The following is a 5984-nucleotide window of genomic DNA, read 5'->3' as shown; positions in this document are numbered from 1 at the left end:
TCACTCCCAGCACAAGGCTGAAAGTGAAGCCCTGTTAAACTCATCGCACAAGGTTTATACAAACAGACAGAAGTTTAGTTTATCTCCATAAGTCGAGACCATTCCAGAAGAGGCCTGTGACTGTAGCTGATGAGGTAGATGGTTGCTCCTCATCCTGAAACAGTGAGACTACAGCAGAGTCCTGTCTTATACAAAACATCCATGAATTGCAAAATTAAATAAACATGCCCTTACTGCCTTACATGCTAAATATATGTCATTAGATGCTATATTAACCTATCTTACAGGGAGGAACAATTAGCTGCTTGGTTACTGCCGAATTCTATGCATGCTTGGTTACCGCCGAATTCTATGCATGCCACACTTCAAGTTATGACTGGTAAACTATACTTTGTCATGAAATAGAATTGTAGCAAATGGCAAATGTTCGTCTTTGAAACTGCCTACAGAAGATATGAGCATTCCGTTGGCTATTAACAGGGCCCAACGTCAACCTAAATGATGGAAATAAATAATAACTGAACTTGTAACAGTTTTGTTGCAAAGCACAATCTTATCGTGTTTGTTGAGTTAAAACCGAATTATTGTTATTGTTGTAATTATTGTATAAGCATAGGCAGCATAATAGCAGGTTATACCCACCAATTAACATTAGCCTTTCATTCATGACATGGATACCGTAATCATACAGAGAACATAGTGGCATACCTTTATGTTTTGGTCGAAATTGGGCACCTGACGACTTTGGCCTTTTCCTGTCCATCTCTGGGCTTATTTTGCACTTGACAATCAACAAATTTCCCATCCCCCAACACTGTCACTCGTACAGAAGTTGAGACTAAACCAATTCACCTTGCCCTTGGTGACACATAATCGTTCTGTATTACCTATTTGTATTAGCTATTTCACACAATTCAGAAAAAACTAAAACGTGCAGGAATTATAGGCCTGTAATTATAATGTTATGAATGTGCGTTATTTGGAAGAAAGTCGGGGTGTGACTGACTTAAGTCCACTAATTGCTAGTGCTGTCAAACGATTAAAATATTTAATCGCGATTAATCGCATTTATGTCATAGTTAACTCAAAATGAATCGCGATTAATCGCACATTTTTATCTATTCTAAATGTCATTTTATTTTTAATTTATTTAATGCCCTTATCAACATGGAAAAGTGGATTGGCTTGCTTTATGCAAATGTTTTATTTTATTGAAAACGAACATTGCCAAACAGGGCGGTACAAAATAAAATTATAAAGTGCACATTTCAGGTAAACAAGGACTCAGCGTATAGTGCAGTTAAAACCATGGCTTAATACTTTCTTTTTTTCAAGTTTGCTGGGAACATAGCAGTCAGGCCTCTTATTTCAGAAACAATGAACCGTAACAGTTAAGTTACCAATAAAAGGTAAGCCTACTACTTCTTTGCTTTCAGCCAGCTGCCTGTTGACATTTTCAGACAACAGTGAAGCTTGCTTCTTTTGCACAACCCAACTTTTAAAAGTAAACTTTCCATTCAGAAGCTTTTTTATCATCCATTTCGCCGTATCGCACTCACCATTCACTCAAACCGTAACGTTAGCCTACTACACAGTTTGCGAGGCCAAAAAGAAAGTTAATCTAAAAAAAAATTATAATAATAATAAAAAATCTCGCGTTAGTCTCGCGATAAAAAAATGTACGGCGTTAAAATGGGTTTGCGTTAACGCCATTAATAACGCGTTTAACTGACACCACTACTAATTGCATTAGAGTATTGCTCTATAGCCTACAGTGGATCCCCCCGTCCCCCCTCCTTGGCCGTTCCATTTGGGAGACCCAGAAGTGAACTTTTCCCCTGCCTTCCCTTCCCCCTTCTCTCACATGATCTGTAGACGGCACCTTCTTATTAAGCAGGGAAGCCTGCAGCTGCAGGGAGCGCCAATTTGCCAATTCCCCACACAGTGATATGATAGATAATGGAAAACCGCTTTGCGGCCCAGATGATTTTTTTTTTTTTTAAGTGGTCATGCCGCCCCCCACGTGTCATGAAAAAGTGCCTAAAACCGCCTCTGAGTAAACCCATGTAGTGTCGAAATATCACTGTATAATGTAGTAATAAGATGCACTGTCCGTTCGTCTACTTACATAGATACACACAATATCACTTCACTGCATTGGTTTTCTAATATAAGCTAAACTAGCAAGGCTCCAGTTCCAGCTCTTACTCCTGTGTGTCTCTCTCTTTTTCTTCCCCGACCGATCTGCCCACGTTCATTTTCCTTCTTTCCCCTGACCTCTCACCCTGACTTCTGATTGGATCATACCTCCAGGCAAATACATTTTAACTAATAAAATGTCTAAAACATGGAAACTTTATTTAAACACTTTGAACAGTATGAATTGCACATTTTAAAATGAAAATAAACAAAAATACAATGATTTCAGGTTACACCCAAAATTCCCATAGGGCTACAGAAGTCAACATCATAGTCCGTAAAAGTTGACAAAACATGTTGCCTTGTTGTAATTTGAATTTTCTCAACATTTTCACTTTGACAGTGGATAGTGTTGCAATGTACAAACTTTGCTCTTGTCCTCAGGACTCATCAGTTGAGCAGATGGATCCGTTTCTCGTGTATGGGGACACGTATGAACGCATCATGCTTGACTCAATGGGAGGGTTACAAGATCCATCTCAGCAAATTACACAGGTGCTGTATTGGGCTGTTTTGCATTGGAGTTGTTGTGCTTGAGACTGTTCCTTTCTTTGTTCATGTTTTTTTGTGATAAATTCAAATAACTTAATAACCATTACCAGTAATTGTCATGACACCTGTTGAAATTTCTGCTATGACTGTTTATAATCATGTAACATAAGCTGTTAATGCTCCCAAAATTCTAAGCAATGTCATGGGAATTGCTAAAACATTACCATGACACTGTCATGCCAGTTGACACTGGATATGGCATCTGCCATCACATGTTTATGCTAAAGTTATGCCACTATGACATTTCAAGTATTACCTAAAATATGGCCTAATGTGAAAACAAGTTTATTTATTATTTCTGAAATGCTCCTACAAGCTCTTAAATCACCATAACCTCACCTGAATGAACATTTTGGATGAATCCAATGGTCTTATTATATCTGGGACATGTCTGTTGTGTTCCATGCAGGATGTTGACAGGAGCTCAAAGGGCTTCCCTGTGTGCCTGGCACTAGCAGCTGTCAAACAGGCCACACGAAACAGAATGTTACCAGGCAGTGAAGGCTCACTGGTAAGATCTGATTCAAATGATTTCACCTTTCATCCATTGTACCAGATAGGCAAACTAGAGAAGAAACTGTGAATGAACCCTTGTTCCTCACTTTGTAGATAGGGTTCATGGTAACATTGTCTGGGTGCCATTGTTGATCTCAAATGGTGCTGCCAGTCGTCATATGACTGAACATTATAAAAGCCTTTAATTCCAAATATGTTTTCACATATGTTTTATTATATGGCGTGTGTTTGTCTCTCTCTCGCTCTCTCGCTCTCTCTCTCTCTCTCTCTCTCTGTGTGTGTGTGTGTGTGTGTGTGTGTGTGTGTGTGTGTGTGTGTGTGTGTGTGTGTGTGTGTGTGTGTGTTTGTGTGTGTGTGTGTGTGTGTGTTCTAGATTGAGAAGATGAAGGTGGAGCCCAGTACAAACGTTAGATGGGGAGAACTTGTTGGAATCTGTGAGAAAATGACTGAGGGTCGTCTAGCAGAGCTGAGCCCCAGTCTGTCTCAGATTGTGCTCCACACAGCTCTAGTGGTCCACCAGTCTCCAGCTCCTGAGGTCGAGCTCCTGAGGACCCTGTGCTTCAGTCCTGGAAATGCCAAGGTTGCTTCTCTTGCCTCTAACATATTGCCTGATGAAAATCAGGGCACATGAAATCAGGGCACAAATGGATGAAAATCACAAAGACAATATGATTTAATTAATGTGTTAATCACCCTGAAGTAATGGTGACTATTTTCAAAATAAACTGTTAATTCATCAGCAATAAATGTAAAATTATTTGGGCTCTTGTATTTAAATGAGCAACATTGTCTGTTCATACTTAACAATACAAGAATAAAAAAGACACAATTGAGAAAAAATGATTAGTTTGAGGATTCTCTCACCTCTGTGGGTATTCTTTTTTAGGACTTATTTTTTCCGACAATGCCAAGTTCAGCATATGACATGAAGAATTGGGTTGGGACCTCAGGGGAAAAGGTTTGGCGTAAGTGCAGTATACTTGCATTGAGCATCTGTCTTTACAATGGACATTCTGTTACACCTTATGTAAAGAAAAAACACTTTATTCTATAAAGAATATTAACAGAGATGTTCCCCAACAGAGTGCCAGTGTGGTGAGGCTGTTTTAATTGGGGAGGTAAGTTTCCAACAAAATCACATCAGTTCTCACTCCCTTTTACATGCATGTTTTATACCATAATGTTAATCTCTGGTCATCATTGTTTATAGTGTGGAAAACCCTGGGTAACAGCAAAATGCATAAACTGTGGCCGAGATGTTGGTGGTGAGATGCACAAAGCAGTGGAGGGTTTTCAAAACATTGAGTGAGTGTTTTTACATCATGTGTTCCTGTCACTACAGTAAAATACAGTCATGATAATTTTTATTATGTTTTCATTTTGTGTGCAAACATTTTCATTTCACTTTTATATTAATGTAGTTCAGTTCTGTTCATGATAATAACCTTGTTACTGATACATTTTGTTATTTGCAAAACCTTTTTAAAATAAGTGAGAATACTTTACCAATTGAATTATTTGTGACCTCCAAAGGAATGAAGAGGGTAGTGGAAGAGGCCATAATCTCGGTGACCCTGGGAGTCGGAGAGATCAGGAGGGAGAGCGCAATCTTTTTGGGGCTCCCCTGCTTCTGGTCCGAGCTCTCATTCACTCATCTTTGATCTGGGGCACAATGGACCATTTAGAGGTATTTTTGGTTAATAGGGATAAAGAGTGTCAATTACTATTACAGTACAGAAAAGGTCATTTGGACATCCGATACACCCAACATCCAATACTTGTCAACAAGGCCATAGCCCACTGGCAGCCTTACAGTCAGTGTAGTGTTATCAAATATACTTGACTTCCTTAATACCCATAGACAGCGTACTGTCAAAAACATTGTGATTGAGACTCTACACTGCGGTTTCAACTGTTTCAACGGGGTCAACTGTTTTTTCTGCCTTCTCTCTCTTTCTCTCTCTCCCTCTCTCTTTAGGAAATCAAAAGCATAATCCAGTTTCCATCCACCAATGTAAGGGCGTACCTGTGTAATCACCTCCAGAAAGACATTGACTTGCTTGCCAGTGCTTTAGGAAAAAGTACTGAAGATGCTGAGATCACTGTCCACCTATTTCTGAAACACATCATGGAGATCAAATCAGGTACAATCATACTTTAGTTTGTTATTCATTTGTTTTGATGTTTGTATGTATGGGTGCATTGACCATTGGGATTTGTGATCAATGCTGAAATAGAATTCAGAAGAAACATATGAATTCAGACCTCATCAAAATGTTTATTCAGGGATGCAAACAGGCGAGGGGTTAAAATGTGACAACATTGACATCACTCTCTCGCTACACCACTCCGCAAACCTTAACCAATGACATTATGTGTGGAGAATTCAACACAAGACCGGCTTAAAGCCACTCAATATGGTAGCTACTAGAGGATGGATACCCGATGGGACCCGACGGGACCCGGCGGGACCCGACGGGTCGGGCCGGGTTCGGACAAATGTTTAGAAATTATAATCGGGCGCGGCTCGGGTCGGTAAGGCATTGTACATTCCATATTTAAAATATCTTAATAAATAGTGAAGTCAACGTGTCTGCTTCATATGATTCAGAAGCACATTTAGGATAACAGCCTTCTTCCCGTGGAGAGAATTTGTCCTAGCTGTGACAACGCGATTACAGGTGGCAACATGGCATCATGGAGGAAGTTAAAGAGAA

The 5984-nt window shown here is 39.6% G+C and overlaps 1 long non-coding RNA gene across 1 annotated transcript; it reads left to right on the top strand.

The window, feature by feature from the left end:
• Positions 1–3076: 3076 nt before the first annotated feature.
• LOC116221893 lies at positions 3077–4509 on the top strand. Its single transcript, XR_004164336.2, has 4 exons — positions 3077–3262; positions 3641–3847; positions 4154–4232; positions 4351–4509. It is a non-coding gene; the product is annotated as an uncharacterized LOC116221893 (long non-coding RNA).
• Positions 4510–5984: the final 1475 nt, after the last annotated feature.

This window comes from Clupea harengus, chromosome 9 (genome assembly GCF_900700415.2).
Source record: "Clupea harengus chromosome 9, Ch_v2.0.2, whole genome shotgun sequence".
Taxonomy (NCBI): Eukaryota; Metazoa; Chordata; class Actinopteri; order Clupeiformes; family Clupeidae; genus Clupea; species Clupea harengus.
The sequence above is the reverse complement of the archived record's forward strand: the minus strand, read 5'-3'. Positions and strand labels throughout refer to the sequence as shown.